This window comes from Mus caroli, unplaced genomic scaffold, assembly GCF_978045245.1.
Source record: "Mus caroli unplaced genomic scaffold, Mus_caroli_1 scaffold_14, whole genome shotgun sequence".
NCBI lineage: Eukaryota > Metazoa > Chordata > Mammalia > Rodentia > Muridae > Mus > Mus caroli.
Window position 1 is genome coordinate 14,989,874 of NW_028227269.1, and position 24,026 is coordinate 15,013,899.

At 47.0% G+C, this 24,026-nt stretch overlaps 1 protein-coding gene across 3 annotated transcripts in view; it reads left to right on the forward strand.

Moving 5' to 3' along the window:
* The window catches only part of LOC110306813 (hippocalcin-like protein 1), a 104,786-nt gene that overhangs the window by 60,398 nt on the left and 20,362 nt on the right, over positions 1-24,026 (forward strand). For 2 of the 3 annotated variants that reach the window (XM_085830215.1, XM_021178930.3), the window contains one exon: positions 19,445-19,530. The exons of the other annotated variant lie outside the window; for it this stretch is intronic. The gene's annotated coding sequence lies outside the window, so the exon portion shown is untranslated. The remainder of the gene's footprint in view (positions 1-19,444; positions 19,531-24,026) is intronic. 3 annotated transcript variants of the gene reach the window in all.

The following is a 24,026-nucleotide window of genomic DNA, read 5'->3' on the forward strand; positions in this document are numbered from 1 at the left end:
CCTCTGTGACTTCTTTTAGTATCTATCACCTACCCAGGGCCCATTACCATTTGACCCAGAACCTCCTGTGCCCTTTGCTACAAGCAGCATAAACTCTTAGGAAGCAAGAATCACCCTTATTCTGTGTTACATTCTGGACACTTAAAGCAGGGCCTGACACATGGTGGAAGCCCCATTAAACGTGATATGTAAGACTGAAATCACAAATGAGACTCCACCTCCTGCCCACAGACTATCACCCTGATGAAAGTTCAAATATGGTGGCGTCTTTGATTGGGTCCCCTGGGTCACTGCTTATGTGGGGCAGAGGTAGTCCCTAAGGCCTTGTAGGAGCAAAAAGGGTTCTCTATGCTGGTTCTGTCTGAGCTGTCCAGGAGCCCCCCTGTGGTGGTGATTCCGGGATGTACATGGAGCTGACACACCTGCCCGGTGCCATCTGAGGCTGAACAGCCACCAGCCTGTCTGGGTCTTATGCTTCTTTCCCATTGGGAGACTTGTGCAGGTCTCCTTTCTTGGGCCTGGATTTAACTCTGTGGAGACATTGAGTGACACCTGAATATATATGACCCTCATTCATGCAGAGGATGGTCCAGTTTGCTTCATGATTGGCCAGATTGAGATTGTTAACACATTAGATTGGACTTAGGAGACCAGATTTTTGGTCTTGGGGTGTCCTGATGTCCTCTGTGGTAACTCTTACACTGATCCTCACTGCCACCAACACATGTTGTCACTGCAGTCCCAAGATAGCGGTCTATAGTAAAGATTGGTCTTAAGGTTAAATGTGATCAAAGTACATTATGTGAATGTGTAATGTCACAGTGGGGTTCGTTATGATGTGGAGTTAATACCCACCAAGGAAAGAGTGACACTATCACACTACTACAGTGTATCTTTGTTTTGTTTTTAAAGACTAGTCCTCTGTGATCTAAAGTATGATGTAACAGTAAGTGTCATTAAAGAAACACTGATTCAAACATTACCACTGTAAACCTGCTAGAATGGCCAAAGTCCAAACGTTCCTGGATGACAGCTGACAGTTTCTCACAAAATTAAGCATGTTCTCATTCTATGATCCAACAGTCACTCTCCTTAATACTACCAAAGAGGCCCAAACATATGCCCACAAAAAACTTACACACGAGGACCCCATGCCCAACTGTCATGACCCAAGTTGACCTTTTCAGCCACATGATTCCACTATAACCTGCCAAGTTGCCGCAGGCCTAAAGCTGCAGGGCCAAGCAACTATAGACAAAACTTCGGAATCTGTGGTCAGGGTAAACTTTTTCTGCATTTAAGATGATTATCTGGGGTGTCTTTTGATGGAAGGTTGACTCAGACACAACTTTGCTGCTGGAAGCTACAGCCTGTCAAAAGGAACATGAGGGCAGCAGCGGCTTATGGGGTCCAGCTCATGTCCCAACATCTCAGCTACAGCACTGTTGATGTTTGAGGCTTTGTAGTTTTTAAGCTGGTGTAGACTGTTGTATTTATGTACCCCATTCTCTCCACCCATTGCCACATGTTTCCCTCTGAGAAGCACAACGTTACTTTTACTGAGAGCTGCTAACATTTAAAAATATTATTATATTTTATATATATATATATGCATACTTATCCATATGTGCACACATTTCCACCTACGTGCGTGCATGTGTATACATATACATAACACATGCCTTTTTAATGGTAGCTCTGGATTAGCATGTTTGCTTTATATCTAGAACCAGTTTCCTGAGATTTGCCGCAACCTGTGAGACATCTTAATCACATGTGAGCCACAGACAACTTTGGACCTCTACTCTTGAGGGCGGGGCTGGCTGGAAGATCATTCCTCAGTTACACACTTACATCATTTCTCACATAAGGAGTGGGCATGAGGCTGGATGCAGCCAGTGTGGCAACTGCACAAGACCTCTTGTGGGAGCTTAGGGACAGAGAGGTAGAATTCTCCCCCCTGTGGAGAAGATGGGTACAGGCTCCTAAACCTGGTGGGTGCTCAGTTCCCTGTGGGATGTCCTCTCATCCTCCCCACTGCAAGGCAGAACTCTGACCTGTTCTGGACAGGTGAAGAGTGGGTGGGGCCTTCTTTGCTTTCTCTGCCCAGAGGTGTGCTGGGTGCCAGGTAGGGCACTGTCCTCTGTCTACACTAGTACCTTGCTGCAAGGCTACAGTTGCTATTCCTAGTCAGTTAAGCGATGCCACCAGTGCCACCAGTGGCAGAAAAGGTGAAGGGAAAGTGAACCTTGTGACACATAGGAATGGGGTAGGGCAGCGGCTCTCAACCTGCAGGTCTTAGGAACATTCCCCCCACCTCCCATACATTTATTTTCACTACTACTTCATTATTGTGATTTTGCTACAGAGTGGTGTCTCAGTTCCTAAGAATGTTGGAAATAAGTCTTTTCTGATGGTTTCAACCTGAGGGTTGAGAACCACTAGGGTGGTGGGGTCAGGTGCTTGGGGCCTCCCTGGAAGGAATCTCAAGACTGACCTGAAGGAGAATAGTTCATTGAGAAACTGGGAACTATTCTGGGCAGAGGAAATTGTCAGACAGCATGCCGGAGCTTAAAGATGGTCAGTCTTGGTTAAGGCACGAGAATTGTTTTGTGAGTGAACTTCTCTTCTTCCCACTACCTGATGGTCCCCCTGTGTCCTGACCTAGGGCTGCCAGTGGTGCATGGGGTGACCCCAGAACCATTGCACCTCCTACAGCGGCTCAGCTCATGTGATTGGGAATCTACATGGGAACAAAGAGGGGCTCTAGGCTTCTTTCCTGGCGGGGGCCATGTGTGTATTATCAGCAGGCTCTGAATGCAGCTGATTCCAGGGAGATGCTGCCTTCCACAGAGAAGCTACCCCTGTGGCTTGAAGCGGGCTATATTAGCTGAGCCAGGCTGGTTTAATCTGTGATGCTGAACGTACCATGTGGACAGATCCTGGGGAGCTGTCAAGATGGCGATGTCCAAATCCTGTGTCTGCCCATGCCTGAGTGGCTGAGCAGTGTCACTAACAGGACTTCTGTCTTTGGGGTGCCCGTGGTGAGGCGGTTATTGTGTAAATGTGAAAGCTGCTCATTTGAGGGGAATGAATAATTTATTTCTGTTTTCACATGGCTTATCCCTTCTTTGAAGCTGAGCTCCTGTGCATCCTGCAGGATCCTGATTAAGGGGCTTCAGCAGCCTTAATCCCAAGTCTTTGTGGTGTGTTTCCACGTGGTCGCTTCCCAGGCTACATTTCAAGAGTGTCTTTGCGCTCTCTCTCCCTCCCTCTCCCTCCCTCTCCCTCCCCCCCTCCCCCTCCTCTCAAGGACCAGCCTCAGCCTCTGTCTACATTGCTCTCCTGTCTCCTTTGAACTCTTTTTGGCAAAGGCCCTGATGTATGCCCTACATTCATCCTGCCCAGGTTACCATCCTGATGCTCCTCCAAGTCCATCGTTTAAGAATCCACAATGGCTTCCAACTACCGAACGCAGTCTGAATTCTAATATTCAAAACTGATAGTAACTACCCTGGTTCCTCCTTTGAGCTGCCTGCTGATCCTTCATTCAAAGTTTAAGAAGGGTCTTCTTCATCTAGGAAGTATTTGGGGACTTGTGGACCCAGGATGAAGGAGGTCCCACTCTCTGACTGCACAACTCTAGGACAAGATCATGAGCACTGAAATGACAGGACAGCCTGTCGGATGGCCTGGTCCTGGATGGGAGCTGAGGGAGATAGCATGGAGCATGTCATAGCATGTGCATGTGAATGTGCCTGGCACACCGTCCTGTGCACAGCGGGACTGTATTCCCAGCCTTTTGCATAAATGCCCATGGTTGAGAGGGTGTTTCTATATGGCTTCATTGCCTCATGTGGTCTCATGGCTACCAAAGGAAGGACAGAGAGAAGAGATGGAGAAGAAAGCAGTTCCTGAGGGAGAGGTGACTGTCCAGGGTCACCTAGTGACATACCAGAGTCCAGAATCAGCATGTTTTAGATTCCTACCATGTTGAAGGGTTCACCCCCAACTTACCCTTCACATTCCTGGTACTCTGAGAACCTACTGTCCCTCAGCCACCTGGGGTAGACTCAGGACAGCCACTCTTAGGGACACTGTGGACATTGTGCTCCCTCTCGAGCTATAATTTGTCCCAAACCTAATACCCACTTTCCCCTTTCTCCTCCAATTTCATTACTAATAAAACTACTGGAATGTGTAACAGTGGCACTCACAGAGGCCTGTGGCCCTGGCTTGAGTGACAGGTGATCACTGAGTGACCACAGGTGGTATCACAGGAATACTTGGGACCTTTCTGTCACTGTAGGACAAATAAAAGCGTCTGCCTCTCCCAGGAGTTTTGCTTGGTCATGCTGCCACAACTGGCCACACTGGCCTCACCTGCCCACTTCTGGGTATATGGCCTGGCCAGACCTGGGCGTTCTGGTCTTTCAGGGCCACTCCTGGCCGTATACCTGGTCACACCTAGCTCTGTGATTTAGGACCAAGACTCTTTTCTCTTGGGATCCTTTGTACAACTGTAAAATGGCAGAGCTGGGCCAGTCAGATGTTTTTTCTTCTTTGCTTTACCCAGGGAAGCCTCAGCTAAATGTCTCTTCCTTCCTATCTTCATGAGACTTGCTGCAAAAGTTCAATTCCTGGCTGAGACAGGAGGGAATCCCTTCCTGTGGGCACCACTCCACAGAAGCAGAAAGTGCCAATTGGGTTAGGAGACAAACACACACAACACACACACACACACACACACACACACACACACACACACACCCATCCAGGTCCACCACTATTTCCCTCACAGCTACTTCACTGTTCTGGTATTGGCAAAGTTTTTTCACCATCTTCCTTCTGGAGCAGGAGAACCCATAGCCACTTCCTGGGAAGAATGCCAGAATGGGTGTCTTATGGCCTCTGGTCCAGGGTCAGCAGCAGCAGGTAGTCATGGTGGGAGGTGACAATGGCCCTGGCTAGGGAAGTCCTAGGACATCTGTTATGAAAAATGGTCTCCTTTATCCCCACTCTGTGGAAGATGGTGTCATCCACCTAGTGAGACAAAGCTGGAAGGTCTCCATTCACTGCTACTCTGGAGCCCACAGGCTCTTTTCCTCTGGTGCCTGGTACTTTTGCAGTTTCTAGAACAACATTGCTTAAAATCCGAGTTCTTGGGCTGGTGAGATGGCTCAACAGGAAAGGATTCCCACCACCAATTCCTAAGCTGAAATCCATCCTCAGGGCTCACATGGTGGAAGGAGAGAACTGACTCATGAAAACTGTCTTCTCCCTTCCACATGTGGCCATAGCACACATGTACCCTCACCAAATACACACACACACACACACACACACACACAGACACACACAGACACACACACACACAGACACTATACACATGGTGCACAAACATATACACTATACACATGCACAAACACACCCATACACACTAAACACATGCACACATATCACATACACACAGACACCTGCACCCTCCCCAAACACACACACACCTCTAAATAAATAAATAACAATTTATATTTTAAAAAATTAAGAGGAATGCCCACAGTGCGTAAGTCATACTTGGTGTTCTTCAAACTTGATGCATTGTGTTGCTAATTCAACCATGGATGTATTAGGAGGTAGGGGCTTCAGGAGGTAAATTACATCAGGAAAGCAGACCTCTCAAGATTGGATTCATTCCCTTATAAAAAGAGGAAGAGGGACTCCTCCCTACCACACAAGAACACAGTGATGAACCAGGAGAGAGGTCTCATTAGAACCCATCCACTGGCACCTTGACCTTGGATTTGCCTCAGAACTAGGAATTGACAGTGTGTTGAGCTGCTCACTCTCTGGGCAGTTTATTATAGCAGGCCCCGAGGCATGTCAACTCAGGGCATGTGAGCTCTTGTGTCTGGCTTCTTCATTCACCACCGTCTGTGTGGTTCGGCATCTCTGAGAGGCATTCTGATGGCCTTAGTGTTCCATTGTGGGAAGACACAAAACTTTGCAACTGGTAAAGTGGAGATGGATATTTGGGTAGCTAGCTTTCAAGTTGGTGCTGGCACATGCATACCCACCCGTCTCAGTGCATCAAGGCGCTAGACCCCTGTTTCATGGAGAATGTGAGTAGCAGATAACCCAGTCTTTCAAAGTGAGCATAGACAGCAGGCTTTGTTGTCTACTTGCTTGTTGGTGTTTTGAGTCAAGGTCTTATGTATCCCACAGTGGCCTCAAACATGCAGAGTAGCTGAAGATGACCTTAAAAGTCTGATCCTCCTGCCTCGACCCGATGAGTACTGGAAATACAGGTGTGTACAACTATGTCTAGTCTGTTCAATGAGAGGGATTAAACCCAGTCCTTCATGAATGTCAGGCAAGCATGCTAATAACTCAGCCAACAGGTTGTGGGAGTTCAAGCAAGAACTGCAGTTAGGCACTGCATAGATTTTGGAGTTGGGAATCTTTATGTGCTAATTTCTAGTGCTCCCAGACCAAGGCTGGAAACACTGGTCACTGGCCATGACTGTGCCTGGCTCAGGGCTGGGTTCAGCTTACTGTTAAGCCCAGATGCCCTTCCACCCCCTCCCTGTCTTGTGAAGTGGACAACCTGAGTGGTCTCATCTAGATTTGGCTGTCACTGTGTGCTGTGGGGTATAAGCCAATGACATCTGCAGGATCCATGGTTTCCTTAATGACTCCATTGTTTTATTATTTATTATTAATATTACTATTGCTTTTTTGTTTTTTGAGACAAGTCTTCCAACAGTGCTCAGACTGAGCCAGGAACTATATAGCTCGGGCTATACTGTATAGCCCAGGCTAGCTTGGAACTGACAACCTGTCTTACTTTAGCTTTCCTACTCTAGGGTCACAAGTGTACGCCATCATACCCAGCTCTAACTCAGTTTCCTGAGCTGTGCAATGAAAGAAATGCCTCTGCATAGAGAAGTCATTGTCTGGATAGTATTTTAGGATATTCTGTGAGCCACTGTGCTTATTACCTGGGGACTGTGGTTGGATGAGTCATTTTAAACCACGTTCACTCAGGAGTAGTCATAATCCCAAACCATCCATCTTGGACTTCAGAGCCCACAATATTTTTTTTCTCCCTAAGGGACTCTGCTTCCTAATTAAGTTGAGCTTCAGAATATATTAAGACAATTTGTCATCTCTTGAGCACACATCCGTGGGAGCAGGCTGGAGAGGCCATTTCCGGGTTCTCTGCAGGTCTTGGAGGTAGTGTGATACATTGCCTGGACAGGAGCTGTGGCTGGGAGCTGGAGGGAGACTTCTCCAGCTGAAGGCAGGCACAAGGGACCTTCTAGGTCTAGGCCATCCGGAGGCTCCTGCCACAGAAACAGGCAAGGACTCCAAAAAGTCTTAGGCTACAACTGCAGTGCTGTGGATTCAGCTGGGCTGTTCACGTGACTGATCTGAGACCTCCTCGGCTGGAGCTTCTTATGGACCATGTATATCTTGACAACTAGCCCTTGTCAGCACCCCCAGATCCTGGAGCACCCCTTAAATAAGGAAGATGCTGAGAGTATCCACCAGCATGCCTGGTGTCAGGCATGTATCCAAGTGAACCTACTGGGCTGTGCGCTTCCCACAAATGTGGAGGTGACCCTGGACACAGTGCACATGCTGGCCCTCAGCCTGGGGTCCCAGCAGCTGGGGGCCCCAAAGTACTGTTCTAACTCAGCCTAAAGCATGTTCTTCAGGGCTGTGACCTGGGTATGACGCTGCATGTTCTCAGCAGCTAAATTGACACCTGCTCTCCTTTTCCTGTCTGAGAAGGGTGATGGTCCAGCACTAGGGAATCAATGTGGTTTGTCTCCTTGTTCCCATCACCCTGTTCTTTGTCTTTTTGCCCTCTGATGTAGAAATATAGAAAGACATTGGCTTAGATTTCCTTTTTGCTTTTGGCGGGTGTCTTAGTGAAGGATACTGAGATGGAACTCCGTGACCAAAAGCAAGCTGAGAAGGAAAGGGTTAATTATCTTTCACATCGCAGTTCATCATCAAAGGAAGTCAGGGCAGGATTAACATGAAGGCAAGAGTTGATACAGAAACCATGGAGGCAGGAGCTGATGCAGAGGCCGTGGAGGGGTGCTGCTTACTGGCTTATTCCTCATGGCTTGCTCAGCCTGCTTCCTTTAGAACCCAGGATCACCAGCCCACAAAGGGCTGAGCCTTTCCCCATCAATGTATTAAGGAAGTGCCCTACAGCTGGATATTGTCAAGATAGTTTCTCAGTTGAGGTTCCCTTCTTCCAGATAACTCTACCTTGTGTCAAGTTGACATAACACTAGCCAACATACTGGGTTTTGAAGATACGGTTGTTATACCCTAAAATTTACCATGTCACATACATAATACAAAGTAAATGTAGCACATATAATTCAGTTGTTGTTGGTCTCTTTACAAGTATTAGTCAGTTTTGGAATGTTTCATCACTGTAGAGCAGTTGTTCTCAACCTGAATCCCATGTGGGGGTCAAATGGCCCTTCCTCAGGGGTCACCTAAGACATAGATATTTACAATTCATAACAATAGCAAAATTACAGTTGTGAAGTGCAATGAAAAGAATTTTATGGTTGGGGGTCACCACAACATGAAGAGCTGTATTAAAGCGTCGCAGCATCAGGAAGGTTGAGAATCCCTGATCTAGAAGAAACCCCAGGCTCCTGACTACACCCTTGTTTCCCCAGCTCCAAGAACCACTACCATGGCAGATGAGATAGTTTGGTGAGCAAAGGGTCTCATATCACACCTGAACTTAATCCCTGGGTCCCACATGGTAGGAGAGAGAACCAACTCCCCAAAAGTTGTGCCAGATGGTTTTGACATCCTTGTTAAACTGTATGTGTGGATTCAGTTGATTGGCTTTTGAGGCATGGAACTGAACCGTAGGCTTTGCTCATGCTAGGCAGGTGCTCTGTCCCTGGGCTACATCTTGCAGCCTCCAATGCATGTGTTTATTTCTGGACTCTCAAACCCACTTCATTGCTCTGTGTCTTTCCATGCGTCGGCACCCTGCCACCCTGACTTTTAATGCCTTTTAGTAAACTTTGCACTTGGGAGGTGTGGTATGTAGGTGGCTCATGTGGTTTGCTGCACAATTGTAAGGATCAGAGTTCAGATCCCAGAACCCACATCAAATGTCATTTGTGCATGGTGGCTGTGATTCCAGGGCTCTGGAGCTGGCTACCGGAATGTGCTGCTTCAGTGAGCTCCATGTCTGGTTGAAAGCCCAAGTGATAGAAGAAGGTTCCTGATGTCAACCTCAGGCCTCACATACATGTGCCTTCACACATGCATTGTGTGTGTGTGTATACAAACACTCTACACAGACAAAACACAAGGAAGATTGGGAGGTGCGAGACCTACTATTTTCTTCTTTTTTATAACTATTTTTGGCTACTTCAGGTCCTTTGCCATCCCATATGAATTTTAAAATCAGTCTTTCATTTCCTACAAAGAAATAAAGCAGGTATTCAAATAGGAACTGTATTAAGTCTGTGGATCAGTTTGGAGAGTGTCCAGCTTACCCTTAAGTCCTATGGCTTGTAAACAGACATTTCCCCCAGTTATTTAGATCTTTCTTGACACCTTTCAACAATTTTTTGCTTCCTCCGGGTGTGGAAGTGCAAGCCGATAATCCCAAAACTGTACAGGCCGAAGCCAGAGGATGGCTTCAAGTATGAGGCCAGGCTGGACTACATAGCAGGTCCTAGGCTAGTGTGGACTATATGGCACATATAGCAGACCTTGGTTTTTTTTGTTGTTTGTTTTAATAATTAATTAATTTAAGCAAGCCAAAGCAATGTCTTGTTATTTCCAGAGCAGGAATTTTGTACTTTTTATTGAATATTTTTTCCCTTAGAGTTTATTCTGTTTGATGCCGTTTGTTTGAAATTGCTTATTTTAATTTCTATTGTCATTATCTTCATAACTTGATTTTTGAATTGCAAATTTCTATCCATAGTCATTTTTATCTATTGATCTTGCCTTTAGCAGCCTTGTTGAAAAATGTTATAATGGATTCATCAAGGGTGCTAATTATCAAATATAATAGCAGAAAATAGAAATGCTATGCTCCCTCCATTCTCATAATAAATATCATTCATTTTTGCATTTTTTCTTGCTTTATTGTCCTGCTTAGAACCATATGATTTGGATATAGCTGGGAGGCAGCTCAGTGGTTAAAGCTCATGGACCAGAGTTGGGTCCTCAGAGCCCAAGTAAATGCCAAGTGGGCATCCTTCGGCCCCTTGTAATGACAGCAAATAGAAAAATTGAGAGCAAGCTGGCTAGCAAAGCTAGCTAGACAGGTATGGTGGTTTGAATATGCTTGGCCCAGGGAGTGGCACTACTAGGAGGTGTGTCTCTGTTGGAGTAGGTGTGTCACAGTGAGACCCTCCTCCTAAGCATATTCCAGCCTGTCTTCTCCCAGCAACCTTCAGATGAAGATGTAGAACTCTCAGCTCTTCCTGTACCATGCCGGCCTGGATGCTGCCATGTTCCCGCCTTGATGATAATGGAGTGAACCTCTGAACCTGTAAGCCAGCCCCAATTAAATGTTGTCTTTATAGAGTTGCCTTGGTCATGGTGTCTGTTCACAGCAGTAAAACCCTAACTAAGACAACAAGTGAGCTCTGGATTCAGTGAGAGATCCTGCCTTAATGAGTAAGGTAGAGAGTGATGGAGGAAGACGCCAGCCTTGGGCCTCCACACACGTGCATATGTACACACACACATGCACCCACATACATGCAAACATGAACACATGCATGCACCACGTGCACATGAAAAAGAGAAAAAAGGCAAGAACAACCAGGCATCCTTATCTGATTCTCCGTGGTAGCAAGCATGCCGCTATTAATCGTAATGTTAGCTGTGACTTTTTGTTGTTGTTCATAGATGCCTTTCATCCAATGCAGAGGTTCTTTCTTGTCCCATTATCTACATATAATGTTTTCATTATGTAAGGGCACCAGATATTGTCAAGTGCTTCCTCTAGATCTGTCTGGGTGAGCATGTGACTTTAGGTTGTTATTGATATGATACACTACATCAGAATATGTAGAGGTGCTTCAGGCATCCTTTGTCCCACAGTGCATGTTTTGGATGCTCAGAACCAAGGCTGCTGTGAAGTCATACAACACATAATGCAACATGTATGAGCCCTCCAGGAACACCTCAGATAGTATATGTTTGATTCTGATTCATTTTTTGGTCATTGCATTTGGTTTTTCAAATCTTCTATTGCCATTTTTTTTTTCAACCATCACACTCAGTGGCTCCTTATGGGATTGTGACAAACGGTTTAAGGAGCTGGGTGTTAGCCTACAAGCTGGTTCAGTGGGTAAAGATGCTTGCCACCATGCCTGATAATCTGAGTTTGATCCCTGGGATCTACATCATTGGAGGAGATAACCAACTCCTCAGATTTGCTTTCTGACCTCCACACACATACCTTGGCACACATGTGCTTATTTATATAGACACACATGGAGACACAAAAACAGATAAATGTAATAACAACAAAACAGAAGTTGATCATTAGGTCAGTTGGTTTTCAGATGGTAAATTAACTAAGCTTGCATTCTTGGGATAAATTTCACCTGGTTGTAGTGAATGATCCTTTTATACGATGCTGTGTGCTGTTTTGTGATGGAATTTTGATCAGTATTTATAATGAGAATGGCTCAGGACTTTTATCCTCCTAGGAAGTGTGTCTCTGGTTTTGTGTCAATATCTGAATGTGTTAGGAAGCACACCCTCCTGGGGAATCTCTAAAGGACTTCACATCTTTGCAGAGCTCTGCTGTGAAGCCACCTGGGTGTGGAGTTCATTGTGGGTAATTTTCTCTTTGCTTATTCTACCTCTTCATTACTTGAGTCCGTTTGTACCTTTTCTTTTCTTCTTGACAAATTATATTAGCTACTTTTCTCCTTGCCCTGACCAAATACTTGACCAGAAGCTACTCGAGAGGAAACATTTATTTGGGCTCACTGTTTGAAGGGATACAGTGTACCCTAGTGGAGGAGACAAGGCTGCAAGGGTTCCAGGAGCTTGCTCATCTGGATAGATCAGGAAGCAGAGAGAGGTGGGTAGGAGATGGCTTCAGGTTGTAACCTCTAGGCCTGCCCCAACAAGAAAGACCTCACTCCTAAGACTCTACAACCCCAAACAGGGCATCAGCTTGGATGTGTTCAAACATGAGAGTGGGAAGAGAGAGGGTGTCAGTCAGAATACTACACCATCAAATCAGAGTACAGCTCTTGTTTTATAGCCTGAGCTGGCCAGACTCACAGGCCTATCCGAGTGCTGGGATGACAGGGCACCACACTTAGCTAAAAAGTGTGCCTTTTCGGTTGGCTTAGATCCTCTCAAGCTTCCTCTTGCCCTTCCAGAGTTGGTATCATTGGGTTCTTATGTGAGAGTTGTTTTTTGTTGTTTTTGTTTGGTTGGTTTTGTCTTTCGTTTTTGGTGTACTAATTCATAATTCTAACAAGTAGGAAGTGCCATTATTTTGTCTGTTTTCCAAATGTGTAGAGGTAAAAGGAGAAGTTGAGTAACAGGTTGGGGTCACCCACCAGGAACAAGGCTCTCTCTGCCTGTCTCCTTCCCTTCCAGCTGTCCTCACAGGTAGATGGGCCAGGGGTGGCCCCAGCCTACCTTAGTTCTGACAGACAAAAAAGGCTGGGCTCCAACAGAGAAGCAGAAGTTCAGAAAGAACCCTGCAGGAGCCTGGGGCTCTGGTGCAGGAGCCCTGCCTGGCTGTGCCTTTTGTCCCAGCCCAAAGGCTCTACACAATGTTCTTCTCCATCAGGGTGCCCATGAATCCTTGGAGCAACAAGACCTTCCTTCGTCTCAGGCTCTGTATGACTCACCCATCTCTCCTCTAGAGGAAGAGACAATCTGTAAGACAATCGCAGACAGAAATCAGGATCCACTAGACATAACTCAACATAATTATTCCCGCCTAATGACTTCTGCTCCTTGAGTCCATCTCCAGCAATGACTGAAATCTTTATCTGCCATTGGAAAGCTGGTAGCCAGGGAGCCCCTGCGGCTGAGCAATAGGGCTGGGGAGAAATTTGCTATTCATGTTAATGGAGTGTTCACAAGCAGCCTTGAGGGTTTCTGGAATGTAGGGCTCTCTTACAAGGAAACCTGGGATCAGAGATGGCCATTTGGGACAGGAGCATGTCTTCCTCAGGAATTCATCTCACTTCCTTGGGCATGTTAGTTACACTGTAACAGAAGACACAGCCAGCAGAGCCTGTGTCTCGAAAATTTCCCTTTATCCCATATCTCTGTTCAGATACAGCCAGATCTTTGGTGTACCCCAGAAAAGAATTTCAGGACAGGGCAGTATAGAAACAGACTTTGACTTTATTAAAGGGAGTTTTTGTTTTGTTTGTTTTCTTTTAGAAACAGGATCTATGTATTCCACACTGGCCCTGAGTTTCTGATCTTCCTGCCTCCACTTGCCAAATGATGAGATTATGGGTGTGGACACATGCCTGGTTTTATGCAATGCTGAAAACTGAGCTAAGGCCCAATCATGCATGTCAGGGAAGCCTAAATGAGCTATACCCTCAGCTTTAACAAGAGATAGGAGGAGCAGGGCTGTGGGGTTGACCCAGTAGGTAGAGGGCTTGCTGCACAATTGTGAAGGCTGAGTTTGAATTCCCAGAATATATATGAAAAGTTAGATGTAGTTGTGAGCATGTATAAACCCAGTGTTTCTACAAGGAGACAGGAGAATCCCTGACACTCCCAGGCCTGTGAGCCTGGCCTAATGTGAAGATTCTACCTCAAATAAGATGGAAGGCAAGGACCAACCCGTAAGGTTGTTCTCTGACCTCTGCGTGGGCACCATGGCACACACATGAATGTACACACATATGAGCATGTGCTAAATAAGTAAGTTAGAAGGAGGAATGCTCAGGGAAGAACAACGCACACCCTATAGGAGAGTTCACTCCCATAGCTTTGAGGAGTCCTCTATGATTTTGGTGGCCCTGAAGTTACATCTTTAAGGGGATCCTGAACTGCATCAGGTAGAATTACAGTCTGATCAGGTGACTCGGGGACACTTAGGTTGTTCTTGTTGTGAGTTAGTAATCTTTCAAGACAGGGTTTCTCTGGCTGGCTTCGAATTCAAAGAAATCTGCCTGCCTCTGCCTTCAGCATGCAGGGATTAAAGGTGCTTGCCACCACACCCAGCCTGAGAGTTAGTAAGTTAGTAATCTTGTTTGTAAGATTTTTCAGAAACCATCCAGAGAGGAGCCAGAGCATGCTCAGGGTCACCTGTGCTCTGGCCTTCCTCATGGTTCACTGCTGTTAGCGTTCTTACGGGAAACATCCCTATAAAAGAAATAGTCTTCTCTGTGTTGGCACCCTCTGCAGCAGGTGTTCATCACCCTGGAATTCTTGGTTCCCAGCAGGGCAGAGGCTTCATCTGGATGCTCAGCAAAGGAGCCATTCCTTTCCCACTGCTCCATAGCCTTCTCTTTTTTCTATCCTTCCTGTTCCACGTGGCTGAGGTCACTCGGTGTGCCCAATGTGTGCCGAAGGTCACTTAGCTGCTGGGCAAACTTGAAACAAGAACTTACCCATGGCTCTCCCCAGACCCAGCATGTCCCCTCTAAACCTGGGGACCTCTCTAGGGGGACAGGGGATGGCTGACACTAAGTGCTTTCTTGGATTGGGTGTGGTCCCCTGTACTGAACTGGGATTGATGAGTGGTCCCCTGGTGGTCCTTAGAGCTGTTCCCAGAAGGCTGACATTGGGTTTTGTAGCTAGACAGCTAAGCCACCTCCAGCTGGTTGAGACAAGGCTCTGTCTAGAGCACTAGTTCTCAAGTTTCCTACTGCTGCAGCCCTTTAAGACAGCTCCTCCACCATAAAATTATTTTTGTTGCTACTTAGTAACTATACATTTGCTTCTGTTATGAATTTAATGTAAAATCTGTGTTTTCTGATGCTCTTAGGCGATTACCTGAAAGGGTCGTTCAGCCCCCAAAGGGCTCACAAGCCACAGGCTCTGGAGAACCACTGCTCCAGAAGAACAGAACTGATAGAATGAATATATGTTATAAAGGGGATTTATTACTCTGGCTTACACAATAAGGCAGTGTAGTCTAACTCTGAAGAGGCTGAGAACCCTTTATGTTCAGTACATGAGGTGCATACCTTAGATGTCTCAGGGTGGTGTTAAAGATGTGGAGGGTTCCTAGACAGCTACTGCTCTTGAGCCTGGGCTTGGATAGGTTAGGGATGGAGGGAACATTTGCCTACATGCACTTACTGGCAATGAGGGAAGGCAGGCAGGCATAAGCTGCCCTGTATCTCCGTTGCTCACCCTCAGGGAGGGTCTTACTCCTTCAGTTAATCTTCCAGGAAATAACCCTTACAGACTCACCCACCCAAAAGTGTGGTCCAGATCCAATCAAGTTGACAGCAAGGATTAGTGACACAGGCACCAATAGCACAGTGTCTCAGGAACGAATGCTGGCAGGCTGGTGCTTACCTGCTCATCTCAGGGATGGTAGACACCCGTCTCACTCTATACCTAGGCCCAAGTGCATATTCACACCCGTAAAAGAAGGCGGCATGCTTGTTTACTGAATCCTTGGTAATTTTTTCACTGAACCCAAGAGAACTTGGGCCCTCTGCAAGAGCAGTGCACACTCCTCACCACTGAGCCCTCTCTCCAGCCCACATTTGTAAGCTCTGTATAGGTTAAAGTGTTCTTCAAGGGAACCATCTTACTTAGTGCTGTTGTCCAATGTTCTCATTTGTTCTCCTGCCCCCTCCATAGGCCTCCTGCCCACTCCAGTTGGTTCCCTTCCTCCCTTGTTTTGTCCCTTCAGCTTTCATGTCATGTGTATCCTGTTATCTCTTCCTCCCATAGAATCCTTTCCTCTCAGACTCCCCTTTCTAGTTTCAACACACACACACCACATACACCACACACATACCACAAACATACATACACACTGTACTGGTTAGTTTTGTGTCAACTTGACACAGCTGGAGTTATCACAGAGAAAGGAGCTTCAGTTGAGGAAATGCCTCCATGAGATCCAACTGTAAGGCATTTTCTCAATTAGTGATCAAGGGGGAAAGGCCCCTTGTGTGTGGGACCATCTCTGGGCTGGTAGTCTTGGTTCTATAAGAGAGCAGGCTGAGCAAGCCAGGGGAAGCAAGCCAGTAAAGAACATCCCTCCATGGCCTCTGCATCAGCTCCTGCTTCCTGACCTGCTTGAGTTCCAGTCCTGACTTCCTTGGTGATGAACAGCAGCATGGAAGTGTAAGCCAAATAAACCCTTTCCTCCCCAACTTGCTTCTTGGTCATGGTGTTTGTGCAGGAATAGAAACCCTGACTAAGACAAATTGGTACCAGCAGAGTGGGGTATTCCTGTGACAACCTGACCATGTTTTGGGGAGGACTGTGGAAGGACTTTGGAACTTTGGGCCAGAAGATCCATTCGGTGTTAAGAGCTCTGTCGAATTCTGTGTAGGAGCTTGGAAGATAATGTTGAGAACAGTGCAGAGGATGGAGGCCTGGGTTGTGAAATTTCAGAGGGAAAATTAAAGACTCTCTTCAGGGCCATTGCTGTTTTTATTGTGAAGATTTTGTAGTTCTGGTTAGCTGGGGCTGAAGAATCAGCTGTGATTAACAAGATACCAGAACTACTAAAGCAAAAACTTTGCATTACTGGGACTATTGATGCTGGTTAGCTGGAGCTAAGAAATTAGCAGTGATTAAGAAGAGACCAGCATCGTTGAGGTGACATCTTCTGGGAAGTGTTTTCTGAAAGCACAAAGAGGCTGTGTTCCAGAGATAGGCAAGGTTGTACTCCTTCTGCAGTGGGACTTGGTAATGTGTAAGGGTCACCCAGGTGGTACTGGTTTTGAAGGCATGAAGGGGTCACACAGCAGCTCAGGCTCGGCACTGTGAGAGGCCATGGAAGGCCATTGGTGAAGGTGCAGCCCCAGTTGTAATTGAAGGCCCAGGACTGAAGGGGTCACACAGTGTTTTGGAGATGCCAGCACCAGGAGATGACCACCAAGAGCAGCAGCAGCAGTGGAGTACAGGCATCTGGAGCCCAGAGGACGACGTGTGTGCTACAAAGGGCATGGCTGGAGAAGTGACCCAAGCCCTTGGAGGAGCCCAGAAGATCGTGAGTTGGATCCCAGACATTGGACGGTTGGAGATTGATTTTTGCTTTTGATTGTGACTGTGCCCTGATATTTTCCCTCTTGAAGGAAGAAACTGTTTTAGTGGAGCCCACAGTTAAGAGACTTTTAATTGTAAAAAGACTTTGAATTTTAAGAGAGATGGATATTTTAAAGAAATTGAAATTTTAAGAATATGTAAAGACTGTGGGACTTTTAAAGTTATTTAGATCTTGAGGATGAATAAGAATATAAGGGTTGAGGCTTACTAGTGATGTGTTTGTGTGTCAAGTTGACAAGGGGTCAATTGTACTGGTTAGTTTTGTGTCAACTTGACACAGCTGGAGTTATCACAGAGAAAGGAGCTTCAGTTGAGGAAATGCCTCCATGAGATCCAACTGTAAGGCATTTTCTCAATTAGTGATCAAGGGGGAAAGGCCCCTTGTGTGTGGGACCATCTCTGGGCTGGTAGTCTTGGTTCTATAAGAGAGCAGGCTGAGCAAGCCAGGGGAAGCAAGCCAGTAAAGAACATCCCTCCATGGCCTCTGCATCAGCTCCTGCTTCCTGACCTGCTTGAGTTCCAGTCCTGACTTCCTTGGTGATGAACAGCAGCATGGAAGTGTAAGCCAAATAAACCCTTTCCTCCCCAACTTGCTTCTTGATCATGGTGTTTGTGCAGGAATAGAAACCCTGACTAAGACACACACATACACATATATGCACCACACATACACTACATACACACTCACATACACACACATACCACATACATTCACACATATATACCACACCTACATACCTACACATACTACATACTTACATTCACACACATATACACACACATACACCACACATACACATGCACACACACCATATACATACATCCACACACATCTCCCTTTTTTATTCTGGTTCATTTTGCTTGACAATGATTTCCAGTTCCTTCTGTTTCTGTGCAAGTATCATGATTTCACTTTTCTTCCTGACTGCATGAAACCATGTCATGTGTACCCTGTGATCAATTTGGTTAACAAGAATGAATGCATAAAGCAGGGCCTGGGCTGAGGAATTTGCACTGTGGGTGTTCCACTTTGCCAAGAGTGACATGGCATGTCCCAGAGTCTCTTCTCCCTCAGTGAGCCCCTTGGAGCATGGCTCTTGACCAAGGTTGTGGGGAAGGCAGGATGAGGAAATCAGTAGCTGACATTGTTTGTATACCTACTTGCCTGGTGATTTCTGCTACAACCACCAGGTTGTGTGTCTGATGACCTTCCACAGGTTCCACCATCTGCCTGCACTTTGACCCCATGAGTGTCAAATCAGAACTCCTGGAACCTATTGAATCTGGGGGCTTTGAAACACTTTGAGAAAATATGGACAAGGTGGAGCACGGGGTATCTGAGGTCAGTGAAGCTGGTCTGTATACAATGTAGAAGACATGCATCTGTGAACCCAGAACATGCAGCTCAAAGCATGAATGCTGTGTAGGCTGTAGACTGAGTGAGGACAATGATTGTCCATGCTACAGATGCCCCATTCTGGTGGAGGGTGTTGACCAGCTGGGCCCAGGGAATGTTTCTGTGCCTCTCTCTCTCTCAGTTCTCTATGAATCTAAAACTGCCCTGAAATAAAGTCTGTTAAAAATACATATGGGACCCAAGGAGCTGAAGGGGTTTGCAGCCCCATAGGTAGATCAACAATATGAACTAACTAGAACCCCGAGAGTTCCCTGGGACTAAACCACCAACCAAAGAGGGACCCATGGCTCCAGCTGCATATGTAGCAGAGGATGGCCTAGTCAGTCATCAATAGGAGGAGAGGCCCTTGGTCCTGTGATGGTGCTATGTCCCAGTATTGGGGAATGCTTGGGCCAGAAAGCAGGAGTGTGTGGGTTGGGAAGCATAGGGAGCAGGGGAAGTGATTGGTGATTTTCGAAGGGGAAACCAGGAAAAGGGTTTAATAAAAAATACATATGAGAACTGGCAGGGTGGCTCCGTGCTTAAGAGTTCTTACTGTTCTTTGAGCAGACCCTAGTTCAGTTCCTCCTGTGTTGAGAGGATCACAATCACTGGTAACTCCAGCTCTGGGGGATTGGGTGCCCTCTTCAGGCCTCCACGGGCACCTGTACTAACGTGCATATTCCCACCCTAATGTGCACACACACGCAGTTTTTCTTGGGGCAAGTGAAGGGATGTTGTGAGCTCACCCAGATGCCAGTGCCCCATGTGACCTGTGGTCTTCTTTCCCAGGGGCATGGTCTAGCAGCTTATCAAGCCTGTGCATCATCCCCCAGCGGTTCTGATCCTGCTCTGCTTTGGCCTCCATTTGGCTGTAGGTAAGTCAACGTGAGGCCAATAGGCCTGCAGAGCATTAGGACTGTGGATGGAAGGGGTGGCATTTGCAGAGACTGTGGGGGCAGTTTCTTCAGTGAACTCAGAGGACAGGTCAAGAAACTGAGGCTGAGAGGTAAGAAGAACCCTGTAAGTACCAGGATGAGCCAGGCCTACTTAATCATGAGGACAGCATCACCACCATTGTTTCAGAGCTTGTGCATGTGTCATGGTTCTTTCTAATCCAAATGGCTGCTCCCTCAAGAGGTCTGCAAGATGCAGAGGCAAATGTCAAGTGGTACTTCTGTCCCTGGTTCTGGTAAATGCAGCTAGTTCCCTAGAGACTTAGACCAGCAGTTCCCAGCAGACCTGGGAGTGGCTGGGTCTCCCTCCCCCCTTCCCCCCTCCCCCCAGCCCCAGCCACCCAAGCTCCTACAGCATTCATAGAGGGAATTTCATGGCACAGGGTGTCCTCAGGACTTCTGTGGGTGGAGTTCCTTTCTGGCCTTCATCTCCTGGAGGGAGAGGATATCTCCTGCTGCCTTTTTCTTCACTCCCCCACATTCCATAGACACTCTGTCCAGGTTGTCAGTGAGTCTGAAGGAGATACCCAGAAAGAAGCCCTTGTGTTCGGAAAGAGGGTCTTTGGGTCCCCTCAATCAAAAATAGACACAATGGAATATGGTGTGCACTGCTGGGGCTAAAGAGAGCAGTTCCTGAGTCTATATGACTGAATGTCACCTGCATACATGCCTCCAGGCCCAGGGTCCTCGACTCCAGATGCCATCCATGCACAAGTGTATGGTAGGGTCCATTCAAGCCTGGAAACTGATGTCTGGAAGCTGGAGCAGACAAAGAGGTCAGAGGAGTACAAGTTCTAGCCTATAGTGTCTCTTCTCATCCTGAGGCCCTTGGATGTTTGGTGTACACCCAGTGACTCCTCAGTAGCCACACACACCTGGGCACTGAATGAGGAGAGTCTGGGTCAGATAGTTCTTCCTTATCTGAGGTCAGCACTTTGCCATGGTGTCAGAGGTCAGAGGATGATCAGTAGAAAGATCCCTCTGAAGATGGGCACCTCCTTCAGTCCCACCCACCTGCCTGTGGATGAAAGCGTGTACAAGTCTGGGGCACAGCCTTGCTGCCAGCTGTCTACCTTGGCAGGCAGTATGGCTGTGCTTAGCATGTATCGAGAATATGCTCTGTCCCCAGTGAGTTTGAGGGCTCTGGCTTCTAATGGCAAAGAAAAGCAAAGTAAAGCCTGGGCCTTGAACTCATTATAATATTGGAAAAAGTAAAGCTGGAGAGAGGTTAGGCTTAGAAGGTTGTGTGTAGAGGCTTCCCTTTTCATCAAAGTATTCCAGGAGGTAAGAGATGTGAGCAGGGAGAGAGCCTGAAGAAGGTGTGGGAGCAAAGGCCCAGGGGCAGCCGTAGGGATGGAGACAGAAGCAGCGGATATCTGTGTGGCCAGAGAGGATTGGAGGATGGTTCAGGCAGATAGGGGTGCAATGAGTCATAGCCTGCAGCTCAGAGCTCAGGGTGTACTGAATGACAGCTCTGGGGTTGTAGATAATGACCTCTGTTTAGGTCCCAAAGATCATCCGTGTTGCACAGAAAGGGTTCTTTGGTTAACAGCTTCTTCTAGAACAGCGGCTTTCAACCTGTAGTTCATGACCCCCTTACGGGTCACAAATCAGCTATCCTGCATATCAGATATTTACATTATGATTCATAATAGTAACAAAACTACTGTATGAATTGGCAATGAAAATAATTGTATGATTGGGGTCACCACAACATGAGGAGTTGTATTAAATAGTCACAGCATTAGGAAGAATAAGAACCACTGGCTCTAGAGTATTCTGGGTTAATGGCTGGAGATTGGGTGTGCTATAGGAGAGAGTAGTTTAGCTGACCCACTCTGTAATGATCCCTACCTAGAGATGACCAGCGTGAAAACCCTAGGTAACATCTCAGGCAGCAGGCCGCCTTTCCTGGAGTAGATTCCGGTGGGGAGTGTCCTGGTCAGAGGGTAGGGCGGGAAATCTTTCCTGTGTTAAAAGTCGGGGCTTATTTTTAGGACAACAATGACTTGGCAGTATCAATGTCCTCTCTAACTTTATCTCGGGAGGTTGTGCCTGGAGAACAGTGTTGACAGCTGTGAGAACACACACAGCTACAGTGCACTCGGCCTTCTGGTCCACAGTAGAATTCTCAGAGGGATGGGAACCAGTGTCCTCACAGGCTGTTGGGAAAACCTACCCCATCCCCTCTCTTGATACTTGCTTTAGCTCAGATTCAGTGTGAGCTGATGCCCTGGGCCACTGGTCAGCAAAGTCAGCCTGGATCTTGGCTAGTTGGAGAACAATTTAACTGCTAGTCACCTGGGTTCCGTGACCCTAGCAGGGACTCCTTTGAGAGCTTGTCCATTCCTGTGAGCAAGAACTCTCTCAACCAGAGCTGAGCCAGCTCAGATGCTTCCCACCTAGATCCTGGACTCTCACCAGGTGGGGTCCATGTCAATCCTTTTCTTCCCTTTCCCATGGCTCACCCTGAATACAAGTTCCTGAATTCCTGAAATAACCCAGATTTCCAATTTCTCTCTAGTTGATCTTTTGAATACTCTTGGACTTCCCTGACCCAGTATGTCAACTTTCAGGCTAGAAATACTGAGGACACATGAGACCCTTAACAAATGTTTCACTGTAGGCAATTGCTGGGGTCTCCAGGTCTCCAGAAAGCCCGCTCTTTGGCTGGAGTTAATACTATGGCTTAGAAAGGATGGACTGAGGGCTTGGGATACATAGCTCAGTTGGCAGAGTTTATCTAGCATGCATGAAGTTCTGGGTTCCATCCTTAGCATGAACTGGTACACACACACACACACACACACACACACACACACACACACCTGTAATCCTAGCACTTAGGAGATGAAATCAGGAGTATCAGAAATTTAAAATCAGCCTCAGCAACACTGCATGTTAGAGGCCTGTTTAGGAAAACTGAGGCCCTGTTTAACAAAAAAGGAGCAGGGGTTGGTAGGGCAGGCTGGACCAGATTCTACAGAGTGGTACAGAAGCATGGGCAAGGACAGTGCCTGTGGGCTGCAGAGCCACTGTCAATGGCTGGGTCTTCAGGGATCTAAGGAGTGCCCAGGCAGCCCGTTTCCTCCCTCCCTAACTTCCTTCCTCCTATAAAACAATTACTGTGGCCTTCCTGTGTCTGTTAATTGGTCATGAGATCAGTCCCAGCTGTGCCCTGGGGAACTGGAAACCAGCCTGTGTGCCCTGGGGATGAGTGAAAGGGGAGCAGTTGGTTCATCTTGAAACTCAACCTCTGTGTCCTTACTCTCTGCCCACCAGCTGCCTGGACACTGTATTTGGCAGAATGGGCACAGGCTCTATGTAGAAGGAAAGGACCCAGGCCTCTCTTGTGCAGCCAACAGTGAATATCTTACACAGCTTTGTATGCCCCTTGCTTTGCTCTGGGGGTTCACATAGTAGGTCTTCAATTAATGCTTGTTATTGGAGCTTTGCTTATTAGGTATTCAGTTAATGCCTGTCACTGGGGCTTCACATAGTAGGCACTCAGTTAATGCCTGTCACTGGAACTTCATAGTCAGGTTTCCGCATGGCTCCGAGAGGCTCCATGCGGAACCTGTGGCTTTTGGCCCTTTGATCGCAAGATTCAAAATGGCCAAAGGTAGCTTTTCTGAGCTTCCCACACCATTCCTCATAAACATGTTCCCACCTGGACTCAAGACTGTAGCTTCTGGGGTCACTGAGGGGCCATAGGCACATCCCACTCCCCTACCTAGCATTCTCTGCAAGGAAGGGAGGGAGTGATGATGGTTTAATGAGCATGACTTACTGTTCTTACTTCTTCCCAAAGACATTAGCCACGAGTCAAATAGCTTGTGAACAATTCCCTGGAGGTTTTCTTTTGAGCTTAAAGAAGAAGAAAAACACAAAACAAAACAAAACCCTAATTTGTGGAGTGGGTACAGAAGCTATACTTGCAGCCCCCAAATTCACAGGGGTCTCTTGCCCTGAGGACAGATCCCTGTGTTAATACATAGCTACCTCATCTAATATTTAAGGTGACATTTCTCTTGGTTGACTTCTGCCCAAGGCATATTATTAGAATGTGGCCGAAGCTCATTCACTGGGGGCACATGAATTCTATTGCTCCCGTTCACTGGGGACATCATTCAGTCAGGGACCTGGGCAAAATGTAGCTTTCTGCTGTCGACTGGGAGCAGTGAACCTACCAGCCAGGAGGGTGGGAAAAGAACATTAATGTCTCAGAGGGGAAAGAGCCCTCTCATGTACCATAGCAGACTGCTCTGTGGAGGAGTTGCATCTTAGAGCTGGGGTCTATCTGCTCAGGGCTGCAGCCTTTGGAGAAAGTATGTGCTTCAAGAAGTGCCCTCCCAGACCATCCTGAGGCTGGCAATGATCAGGATATCTGGGCTTGTGCAAGTGTTTGAATCTGTCAT